Source organism: Pelobates fuscus, chromosome 1, assembly GCF_036172605.1.
Source record: "Pelobates fuscus isolate aPelFus1 chromosome 1, aPelFus1.pri, whole genome shotgun sequence".
NCBI lineage: Eukaryota > Metazoa > Chordata > Amphibia > Anura > Pelobatidae > Pelobates > Pelobates fuscus.
In genome coordinates, this window is record NC_086317.1 from 140,077,136 (window position 1) to 140,090,424 (window position 13,289).

Genomic DNA, 13,289 nt, shown 5'->3' on the forward strand with positions numbered 1-13,289 from the left:
TATAGATATATATATATATTATTTTGTTCTACGTGTATTTTGATATAAATATATATATATATATATATATATATATATATATATATATATATATATATATATATATATATATTATATCACAATACAGTTAGAATGAAATAACACACATCTATATATTTTTTTTATTTTAATTTTTAATAATTTTTTTAGTTTTATTTTTACGTATTTACATATTTTTTATATTATATATAAATATATATGTATAACAATAATGATATATATATATTTAATCAGTATCAGTCTACGTGTAATTTGATATTAATATATATATAATTATATATATATAAATATATATATATATATATATATTAATAGTAAAATACACCTAGACAGTGTATGTGTGTGTATGTATATGTGTGTATATATATATATATATATATATATATATATTCCCGAAAGAGTACACTCGGAGGACTTGAATAAACTTCAAATAAATGCTTTTATTGAGCAATAATGTGCAGAAATATGCAGTTCAAGTCGACGTTTCATCAAGACAATTTTCTAGCGTGCAAAAGATATTTAAATATACATCAGTGCATCGTGATTGGAGAGTGAAAACTGAAATCGAGGTTCTGTGATGTCATCAGTGACGTGTATAGATTCAAGTAACGTAGTGAGATTCTATTAACCCCATATAGAGGGAAAAGCAGAAAACAGGTGTTGCTTAATGAAGAAGTTCCAAAGGGCCAATGACAGTAAAGGTATAAGTATTTACAAAAGAAAAATATATACAAAGAACTATTTACAAGCCAAGGGGAATACCCAAAGACAGAGGAAAATAGAGAGAGCTGGGTCCACTAGGATACAGTCCAAAGTAAGACAACTGATAAAATAAATAAATAGATAAAGACCTAAAGAGATGTATAAGTACGGACCCAGGACACCTCTCATATAGGAGAACACCCCCCTCACCACGGAGAACATAGTCGGATAGTATATGTAAAACGCATAATGCAGGATATGAAATAATATAACATAACATAATATAACATTATATGAAATCGTATACATAATGCAGTAGCTAACAGGAACGTAACAATGAGACAATCACTAAAATCAATAGACTTAATTCATGCAGTCAATGTAACCAAAAGTAGTTAGTTCATTCATCGTTTCGGAATGAAACAATATAGCGGATTCTTCTCATTCAGTCCATGGGGGGATAAAGTTCCCAGTGTGTGAATCCAATAAGCTTCTCTCCTAAGGAGCTGAATATCACGATTTCCTCCCCGGGTGATTGGGGCACATGATCTATGCCCATAAAACGAAACGATGGTAAAGTGTGCCCTGCTTCTAGGAAATGTCTTGCAACCGGGGTAGTGGCCGTGCCACTTAATATTGCTAATCAGATAGCTGATCGGTGTCCCCTCATCCGTTCTCGAAGGTCATTGGACGTCTTACCAATGTAAATCAGACCACATGGGCATATGATCCGATATATAACATGGGTCGTGGTGCAGGTAATCTTATGACGAATCTTATATATTTTCCCAGTTCTTGGGTGAGGGAACACTTTCCCTGGAATCATATTATTACATGCCATGCAATTTAGACACCGAACACACCCTAGATTTTTCTTAGGTATCTGTTCTTGTATACGTGTGAATTGGTCTGTATGTACCAAGAAATCTCTCAAGTTCTTTCCTTTTTTGTAGCTCATCACAGGGTGTTGTTTAAACTGAGTTTGGAGGGAGGCATCCTTCTTCAAAGTTTCCCAGTTGGCCCGTATTACAGATGCCACAGCCTGAGACCGAGTGTGTAGTGTCTGAGGAAAGATAAATCTATTACCTATTTCCATGGTCGGTGGCTGGATCAACTTTGGTTCCTTGGCTTTAGATAACGCCGTCTGTATGGAGTATTTAGAATACCCTCTTTCAATAAATTTCTTAGACATACTCAGTATCTGTGCATCAGCGTTCTTTGGGTCTGAGTTATTTCTGATGACCCTAGCGAACTGTGCCACCGGTAATGAGTTTTTCAAACTCTGGGGATGGAAACTAGTAGCATGTAAGATCGTATTCCGATCTGTGGGTTTTGAAAAAAGAGTATAACCCAATTTATTTTCATCAACATAGATCCGTAGATCCAAAAAATCGATTTGCTGGTCATTCAATTGATATGAGAATTTTATTGGTGATACAAGGTTATTCAATCCCTCAACCATTTGCTGCAGTTTCTGTTGTCCCCCTGTCCAAATAATCAAAATATCGTCGATAAATATATTCTTGTCGTAGGTGTATACACGTTACTATGGTGATGGACACGGCAGTTCCGATACCCGGAAGTGCTCGGTGTGGAACAGCCACATAGGAATATGAGTAATCGAGATTGTCTTCCGCACTGTAAATCTGGTGAATGGGTGTATATGCACTTGATGCACTTTATTGATTCCAGAGTGCTCATAGCTGGGCTTTAACGTAAGCCATTCAGCAGATATAGATCGGAATGTGGTGAGTTGTTGATATGTCACCATGGTGATAGATGGTGACGTGGTTGATTCTGACACACCGGAAGGGGGAGTATCGAGAATCACACTTGCGCATTGGGGAACAGACCACGCTAACACACAGGTGGTGGAGGTTAGGTAAGTTAAGTATTTCCTATTTAAACTGAATGTTGTTACATTGTATTTTGTGTCCTGATGAAAGTCCACAGTGGGGGACTGAAACGTCGACCTACAGACATTATGGAATAAAAGGTTTTTTTACTTTTTATTTATTTTCAAAGTCCTTGAGTGCTGGCCTTCTTTTGCAGTATACTTTTGTGTAGCCGAGCACCGGGCAGACACACCTGGACAGCTGGAGTGCAACTCCTATCAATCTTTGTATATATATATATACACTTAGATCATATATATATAACAGTTAGTATAATATATAACAGTTAGTCCCCCTGCTGGCTGGAAATAAAATAAAATACAGTTAAAATAAGTGTAAACAATTTTTTTTTACTTAGATCATATATATATATATGATCTAAGTGTATATACATATATATATATATATATATATATATATATATATATATATATATATATTATATATATATATATATATATATATATATATATACACTTAGATCATATATATATATATGATCTAAGTATAAAAAAATTGTTTACACTTATTTTAACTGTATTTTATTTTATTTCCAGCCAGCAGGGGGACTAACTGTCATTACAACATCAAATGTATATATCATTTTGAGGTACCAGGAGTGGGTTACCCAGATATCCAGCACCTATCAGATGGAAGAGTGCCTCTACATTTCTCTTTGTTAACTGTCATTACAGGCAGTCCCCCTGCTGGCAATGCAGCAGCCAGCTAAACCGGCCATGTGATTGTGAGGTCCTCGCAAGGACCTCACTCTCACATGGCCGGGGGGGCTGCAGGAGGAAGGATCTGCCATGGCGGACTCCCTGGGAGTCCCCCCAATCGCGATCGCCGACGTGGGATCGTCGGCGACCAGGTAAGTAAAAAAAAACAAAAAACAGAGGGCGTACTATTACGCCCTGCGGCGTTTAGAGCCACTTAGAATAGGGCATAATAGTACGCCCTCCGGTTTAAAGGGGTTAATAAGCAAATAACAAACTATGAACAATTAAAATTCACTAGAACAATATTAAACACATTAAACTTACAGTATATAGAAAGATTATGTTTTAATCACGTATAGCTCATTTGAAGCTTGGACTTCCAGTTAATAGACCAACTGATGCCGGGTGGGGTGTCAAACTCTCAAATGATGTTTGCCTTGTGTGAAGGATGGGATTGAATATGGGTTTATATATTACACATGATTATATATTACATTTAAGAGTAAAAATGAAGGTAGATCACTTCTTACCTTCTGCAATTCCACAATTTTAAAATAATAAATACACTATATAAATCCTGTAAGCACAGTCGGATTAACATAGGGGCTAATGGAGCAAGACCTCCAGGCCCTTGACAATAGAATAAACCCATTGATAAAAACATAAATGTTTTTGTTAACTGCTTTTCACATGCTCTTGGTGCAGATGGTATGGAGACTTAGCAAGGATGTAGGGAAACAAACTTGTGTGGGCTGGCTGACTATAAATTAGTTAAGATAAAGCACACTGAGCATATGCTCTTGCACTATACCCACTATTTTCTCTGTACCAACCTGCATGGGGTTGAGAGGAGTGGACAAGTAATTGCTTGTGGACACCAGAGAATTGTTCCAAGAAAGTGTAGAGCGAGAACATGATTAGATGCATTAACACCTAACTCAGGGTGCTGAAATAGAATTTTTTGAGTTTGTGAATTCACATTTATTTTTTTTCAGAAATCCTGAGTACTCCTTTATTTACTTCATATATACATTTTTACTGGTGCTAGTAATGATACCTTTTCCTCCAGGTCTGAAGAAAACTCTTGAAATCTTGTCTTGACATCTTGTCTACTGGACTAAAATGGCTAATCCAATCTACACTACTATATATATATATATATATATATATATATATATATATATATCCATCCAAGAGGGCTCCACTCTCCTGAACATGCTTACATTATAGGGTGCTGCTGGGGCCAAAATATACAAAATACAGAATCCAGCGCACTCACTTATTCACTAAACAATGATTTCAAATCTTAAAGATTGTCATAGTTTTAGTTAAAAAAAACACCTCACCTAGGCAAAAAATAATGGAGGCTTAGTTACATTATATGATCATATATTGCATAAGCCTGCCACAACATCAATGTACCCCATTCTTGGCAGGTCCTACTCTAGCAGCCTAATGCTTGCTCTTATGAGATTAATCCACTTACTTGGGAAATACTTCCTTACTGGGACTCTCTGCAAGTCAAGGCTAAATAGGGTCCTGGAATGAGGCACCTGTGACAGGGAGGTGTGCAAAACCAAGGAGTTGGTCTGGACTCCCAAATATATAAATGAAACCTAGAGGGCTGCACTCACCTGAACATGCATACATTATAAGGTGCTGCTGGGGCCAAAATATACAAAATACAGAATCCAGCGCACTCGTTTATTCACTAAACAATGATTTCAAATCTTAGAGATTGTAACAGTTTTATTAAAAAACACCTCACCTAGGCAAAAAATAGTGGAGGTTTAGTTACATTATATAATTATATATTGCATAAGCCTGCCACAACGTCAATGTTTGGGAGTCCAGGCCAACTCCTTGGTTTTGCACCCCTCCCTGTCACAGGTGCCTCATTCCAGGAACTATTTAGCCTTGACTTGCAGAGAGTTTCCCTGCAAATAATTTACCTGTAACATGTTTTTGTTTTCTTTATACATTTGGGGCTAAATTGGCAGTCATTATAGACACTGGGGTATTTAGGTTTTGTGCTGCCCTAGGCATGACTAAACCTGGACACCCCCCTAATCTAAATTTGCCCCACCCCTACAGGTAAAGGCTGCACCTCTTCCTGATTAAGAACCTACCCCTTCCTCTTTAGATTCCACCTTTTCCAACTCCTTTAAAAGGGATACTATAGTGGATGGAAAGTTTTCCTGGCACTATAGTTCCCTACAGTGCTCCCCTCCATCGTGCTCTGACCCCTACTCAGCACTGAAGTTGTTAAAACTTCTTCAGTCACTTACCTTAATCCAGCACTAATCTCCCTCATCGATGGGTAAGGCTCCTCCTTCGCGCTTCTATCAGGCTTCCCCATAGGAATGCATTTTGTATCAATTCTTTCCTATGGGGATTTAGCAAATGATTGATGTCCTCATGCACAGTGTGAGTACGTCCAGCATCAGTTAGGCACATTTTGGTCCACCCTACCACCCTAGGAGCTAACCCTTCAAGGAAATTATTGCAGTTTCTGAGAAAATGCAATAATTAAACTTGCAGAATTAAGGGGAGTGGGACACTACACCCAGACCACTTCAGTGAGGTGAAGTGGTCTGTGTGCCTATAGTGTCCCTTTAAGCACACACTGTGACAGTCACACACATTCACACACACAAACTCAATGACAAACACACAGATGTCACTGAAAGACAGACTCACTGATTTGACACACACACATTCCCCAACAGACACACTGGCAAATACGCACTGTCAGTCACACACACACACTCAATGATAGACACAGACTCACAAATCTGACACACACACTGACAGATGCGCACACTGACAGACACTCATTGACAGACACACACTGATAGCCACACACAAACTCAATGAAAAACAGACTCTTGCTGATTTGACAGACACTCACAAACACACACACACTGACAGACAGACACACACACACAGATACACTCAAACACTCACATGCACACACACACACACACTCACATTCACATACACACTTATACACATACACTCTCACACACACACACACACTCACTAATTATTAATAATATTAAAATACTTTGAACATTTCCACCCAGCCTCCCTACCTGGAGAGCTGGTGTGGATCTGTCCCAGGGAACCAGTGGGGCTGCTGGAAGGCATGTGGCTGTATTGGAATCCGAAGGTGGCAAGGGAGCTCTGATCTCCCTGCTCTTCTCCCTCGCGGAACGTCTACTGATGCCGGGAGCCGGGATATGATGTCACATTCTGGCTCCCACCGCATCAGCAAACGGCGAGGGAGCAGAGCAAGGAGATCAGAGCTCCCTCGCTGCCCCGGATTCCAATACAGCTGCACACCAGGGGGTCCATAAGGTGGCCAGCAGGCCAGGTCTTGGAACCCCCCCCCCATGACGGGGGGAGCAAAGGAGACGCCCATGAGGGCGTTTGGGGTGGCATTTTTTGCCGCCCCTGGTTAGTGCGGCCCAAGGCAAATGCCTAGTTTGCCTTGGGCTAAATACACCACTGATTAGAGAGGTAAAAACATAAAGTTACCTGTAAGAGTACATTGAATTGTGGGATACTGCACAGGCAACATTGTTGATTTTGCTTTGTATTCACAGTGGGGGATGCATATCTTCTAACCAAGTGTAGTGACAGTTTGATTGCAAGATAAATGTATGTATTTTAATTCAGATCTGAATCCACTTGCAATGTTTATAGCAATGTTTTTTCACACTTTCCTCTGTGGTTATTCCATTACCAGTGAGGGGATATGTTTGCAAGTTTTACTGAAGCATTTTATATGGATACATCATACATGTGTATGTAATATATACAGAGTTAATCACAACAGTGAGAATTTTCAGGAATATTAAGTGCATTGCAAAGTTTAGTCCAAAGTAGCTGATTTTGAAAAAAAAAATCATTCTATGTTCAGTTTGAGTATTTTGGCCTTAATGTTAAAATTCACAAACATTTTCACTTTATTGAATAACCTCCTCTCTTTATTTTTTTTTTTTTTACATTTCCAGTTGTATATGAACATACATGAAGTTCATATACATAATAAGCTTTCAATGAGTAAAATGTAAAGGGACACTATAGCCACCAGAACAACTATTGATTAACAACTGTTAAGGCTTTTTAATGTAACTACTACCTTTAGAGAGAAAAAACTGTGTTTGCATTACTACCTGGGGACACCACTAGTGGCAGTCACTCAGGCAATCACTAGAGGTGCTTCCTGGGTCAGTGCTGCACAATGTGTGGCACTGACGTTCAGCGTCTTCACCCTCTGCATGGAGGCGCTGAACATTCCTCATAGAGATGTATGAATTCAAGGCGTCTCTATGAGGAGATGCTAAATGGTACAGTGCAGCGTGGGCAATAGCCTCCCAATGCTTTCCTATAGGAAAGCATTGGATTAGCTAAGATCATCAACTGGTGATCTAAGCCAGGGAGCCTATTTCCTACAGGGAGAGCAGAGCCAGTCACCTAAATGGCGATCTTAGAGCTATTGTGTCAGGATTACAGGGAGTGCAGAATTATTAGGCAAAGAGTATTTTGACCACATCATCCTCTTTATGCATGTTGTCTTACTCCAAGCTGTATAGGCTCGAAAGCCTACTACCAATTAAGCATATTAGGTGATGTGCATCTCTGTAATGAGAAGGGGTGTGGTCTAATGACATCAACACCCTATATCAGGTGTGCATAATTATTAGGCAACTTCCTTTCCTTTGGCAAAATGGGTCAAAAGAAGGACTTGACAGGCTCAGAAAAGTCAAAAATTGTGAGATATCTTGCAGAGGGATGCAGCACTCTTAAAATTGCAAAGCTTCTGAAGCGTGATCATCGAACAATCAAGCGTTTCATTCAAAATAGTCAACAGGGTCGCAAGAAGCGTGTGGAAAAACCAAGGCGCAAAATAACTGCCCATGAACTGAGAAAAGTCAAGCGTGCAGCTGCCAAGATGCCACTTGCCACCAGTTTGGCCATATTTCAGAGCTGCAACATCACTGGGGTGCCCAAAAGCACAAGGTGTGCAATACTCAGAGACATGGCCAAGGTAAGAAAGGCTGAAAGACGACCACCACTGAACAAGACACACAAGCTGAAACGTCAAGACTGGGCCAAGAAATATCTCAAGACTAATTTTTCTAAGGTTTTATGGACTGATGAAATAAGAGTGAGTCTTGATGGGCCAGATGGATGGGCCCGTGGCTGGATTGGTAAAGGGCAGAGAGCTCCAGTCCGACTCAAAAATTTCCTCTGACGAAGGTGCTTCTGTATAGAACCGAAACGCGCATCAGGCGTACTTCTGTCTCTTATGGACATTACACTTTAATCACGGCATGGCACTGTATTTATTTCACGGTTAATTTCACGGTTAATTTTTGTTTTCACCTTAAGTAGATACTAAGTTATAATTAAATTTTTTTCTACCACTGCAGAGGTTCAGCAGTTACATTTTGAAAGCGAGATACAATTTTGTTACTTAGACTGCTAGCTTTATAGGCAGTACTTGTTACTTACTATCTGTCCCTTTCTTTTCCTCTCAGAGGATTTCTTGGCTATTTAATTCTATCCATAGATATGCCGTGAGCATTCTAAGCTTCACGATATCTATGTTCTGTACCTCTTATTATTATTCATCCATATACGGCCTCAATTTACCTTTATACCCTCTCTACTGGTTTTCTTAGGAGGCAGCATGCTATAATACTCAGCACTTATTTAAATGATTATTGGATATGTTGCCACAATCAGCATTATATGAGACCTTATATAGATTTGGATTTTTTTTGGCATTATGCCAAGTGAATTCGCACATTAGAGGCCGTCTTGAGGTGGTAGCTATTTATTCCCTTTGTTCCCTGTTTGATGCAATAGTGTCAACACTGCAGTAACATATTGAGACAGATTTATTAAAGCTCATAGTAGCTGTCTGCAGTGTTGCTTAGATTATAAGAGTGATATATGAACATCATCCAGGGTTAATGTCCATTCTATCTACTGTTTTAAATTTTTCTATATAGGGATATTTTGACTTTTCATACCCTATGTACTAATAGATTCTTCCTAGACTACATTATCTCTTCCAGGTATACTCAGTTCGATACATTTGTCTTTTGACATTTGTATGTTCTGTGTTCCCCCCATTTTTGTCTTTTTTCTAGTAGTTTGGGGTCAAGCCCCTGGAGACCCCTGGAGTCTCCTCTTGGTACTGGGAGAGCTTTTCTCTACTGGAACACCAATCTTGCTGGTTGCTGTACAGTGGAGATTAACTTTCCTCTAATATATAGGATTACATGTTTGCATTCCTGACACTATAGTGTTCTTTTAACCAAATGGCATTCACTCACATGGTCCAGAACAGTACACCACGTTTCTGATTTTAGTTCATTTTAGGATGTCTTGTATATAGGAGATACACTGTAAATAACTGTTCCAATCTCTCTTTGTATATGAAGCTGTCATCCCATGACCTTGAGTTTAGCATGTCCAGACTATGAATCTAAAGCAGGACTCTCCAAACTCTGGCCCTCCAGATGTTGATGAACTGCAAAAGGGTAGTTTTGATTCTTTGAATAGAAATAGTTTTGAGTTGCAGTTCATAAACATCTGGAGGGCAAATGTTTGGAGAACCCTTATCTAAAGCAATTTCTAGCACACATTGTAGAATATACTAAACTGTGTAAATGCCCTCTTAGTATGCTCCCAGAGCTCACATTCCAAAACAGGCAAAACCTGTTTATCAATATTTCTTTGAGACACAACCGTGTATCCTCTATATCAGGGGCAGGCAATCTTTGGCACTCCAGATGTTGAGCACTACATCTCCCATAATCCTCTTACAATCACAATGCTGGCAAAGCATTAAAGGGAGATGTAGTCCAAATCCTCTGGAGTGCCAAAGATCCTACCCATGCTCTAAATCTTAAATTACAGGTCTTTGAGACCTGGTTGAAGAATGTATGATTTTTGCCTATGTATATGTTGGACTCTGAAAAATTCAGTTTGCAACACCATAACTATAGTCAATACAATCGAATAAATAGATAATCCAAATTATTATAGCACTGTCAAAATGTATTATTATAGGAATAGGATGAATATTTATGATGAGCAATTGTTTATTTTCTGTAAAAGGACAATTCTCACTGTAATTTTCCAGTTGTCCGTTCTTGTATGAATTTTAACATATACTTAGATATGTTGTGCAGCTTGAAAAGAGTGTGAGATGTAGCACATGTTCTCAATTTTACCCTTTCTATTTGAGACGAAAAGGTGGATTTTCAGAACTAAGATGAAGGAGAGAGGTTGATGGTGATCATTCTAAAAGCAGGACATTGCTACTGAAAGAAAGCTGACATATGTGCATTGTTAATCAAAAAATACAAAGAATCTTGCTGGAGGACTCAAGATATTTTTAATTGAAGTCTCATGACTGTTGCATGTTGCCTTAACCCTCCTGCTGCTAAAAGCCCTGCAGGATAGGAAAATCACCGTTCTTCTCTTATACTATACATACAGCTAAAAATGTTAACAAAATAATTAAGGCCTTACAACCAAAAAAAAATTCTACCAATTTTGTGATTATTACATTGTGTCTTTACTAAGTGCATTCAAAGCAGGCCACAAGACTTCAACAAGGAAATCCCAAGTGACAATTAAAAATACATGGCCATCTGTATGGGCACTGTCATTGAATGTTAACAGTTGCTGTGATTCTATGAGTCCTAGAATATTAGGAGCAGACGAAGTGAACAAGTCTTAATCTAATTAACCCTTCTTGATGTGAAATATGTGGCATGCTTCTAAGAAAATGATTAACGTGAAGCTCTTACTGTTAATCTCAACGACTATCTTTCCCACTTTATATTACATTTTGATTTTTTTTACATTTCTTTATAGTAATTAGTGATGCTATTGAGGTCTAAAGTTAAAAGGAGGGCACAGTTACTGTATACGCAAATAGATATTGTGTTCCTTTGTAGTGGGGTGCTCTGGCATCCACTGTGAGAGATTTGAAGAATGCGTAAAAATTGATTGGTAAACAATGTAACTTTTGTGTTTCATTCTTCCATATTCTAAATTAGGGGTTCCCAAAAGGCATATACCCAGATGTTCTAGAACTACAACTCCAAAGGTGCTTTGTCATTTTAAAGGCATTCTAGAGGCATGCAAAGCATCATGGGAGTTGTAATTCTAAAACATCTGGGCACTCTCATTGTAAATTTATGCTGCCTCTAAGACTAGCAAAGAGTTTTCTGGAATACATTGAAACAAGAAATTGTCAAGGTACACCTGACAATATCAACATTCTTACAACAGTTATGAGGGCATCAATGACAATTCAGTTGTTACTTTTTTTGTCCTGCCTGAGCATAAGGCTGCTGTCAAATGTTACTCCTAAGCTTTTACGTGTTCTCCAAATGACAGCTATAAGAAAAGGGGTAGGAGGAATTTATATAAAAAATATTATTGGTACCAGGGAAAGGATGTAGTCAGTGAAATGCCAAGCACTTACCGTATATACTCGAGTATAAGCCGACCCGAATATAAGCCGATGCCCCTAATTTTCCCCCAAAAAACTGGGAAAACGTATTGACTCGAGTATAAGACTAGGGTGGGAAATGCAGCAGCTACTGGTACATTTCTAAATAAAATTAGATCCTAAAAAATTATATTAATTGAATATTTATTTACAGTGTGTGTATATAATGAATGCAGTGTGTGTGTGTGAGTGCAGTGTGTGTATGAATGCAGTGCAGTGTGTGTATGAATGCAGTGTGTGTGTATGAGTGCAGTGTGTGTGTGTATGAGTGCAGTGTGTGTATGAATGCAGTGTGTGTATGAATGCAGTGTGTGTATGAATGCAGTGTGTGTGTGAGTACAGTGTGTGTATGAATGCAGTGTGTGTTTGAGTGCAGTGTGTGTGTATGAATACAGTGTGTGTATGAGTGCAGTGTGTGTATGAGTGCAGTGTGTGTATGAATGCAGTGTGTGTGTGATGCAGAGTGTGATGGAGAGCCTTGGTGGGAGGTGGGCATTTTTATTACTATTTTTTAAATTATTTATATTTTTGTTTTATTAGTAATTTTTTTATTATTTATTTTTAGTATTATTTTATTATTATTTATATTTATTTTCATCCCCCCTCCCTGCTTGATACATGGCAGGGAGGGGGGCTCTCACTCCCTGGTGGGCCAGTGGCATTGGCAGGTCAGTGGAGGGGGGCTGGCGGGAAGCACTTACCTCTCCTGCAGCTCCTGTAAGCTCCCTTCTCCCCCTCACCTGACATAATAAAACAGAGAATAGTCAAATTAAAAAGACAGAGAGCAAGACATTCATACAGACATACTGATAGACAGCCATATACATAGCAGTAGTACTTGCCATATTTCTCTCTGGCTGGCCTCTTCTCCAGTCTGCAGGCTCCCTGTCTCTCAGCAGCTCAGTCATTACTCTAACTGACTAAGGCCTTAAAGGGACACTATAGTCACCTGAACAACTTCAGCTTAATGAGGTTGTTCAGGTGAGTGCCACAGCTCCCTGCAGCCTTTTTCTTGTAAGCACTGTATTTTCTGAGAAAATGCAGTGTTTACATTGGAAGCTTGGAACACCTCTTGTTGCAGTCAATCAGACGGCCACCAGAGTGACTTCAGTTCAGAGGCCCTAAAAAGGCCACACGTCTGACGTATTCACGCATGGGTGAATACTTCAGACGGGCTATCAGCACACAAAGCACTGTGAACGCGCTTTGTGTGCTGATAGCCTGTCAGCACTGCTGTGGGAGTGGCTTCAGCTGACAGCTAAAGCCCGAACCCACAGGAACTCTTTCTGGCCACAATAGTGGTTGAAGGGGGGGGGAGACCTACTCTCCTTCCCCCACCCCCCCCCCACCCCTGTGCGGCGGGTGGGGGCCCTAAAACTAAAAATA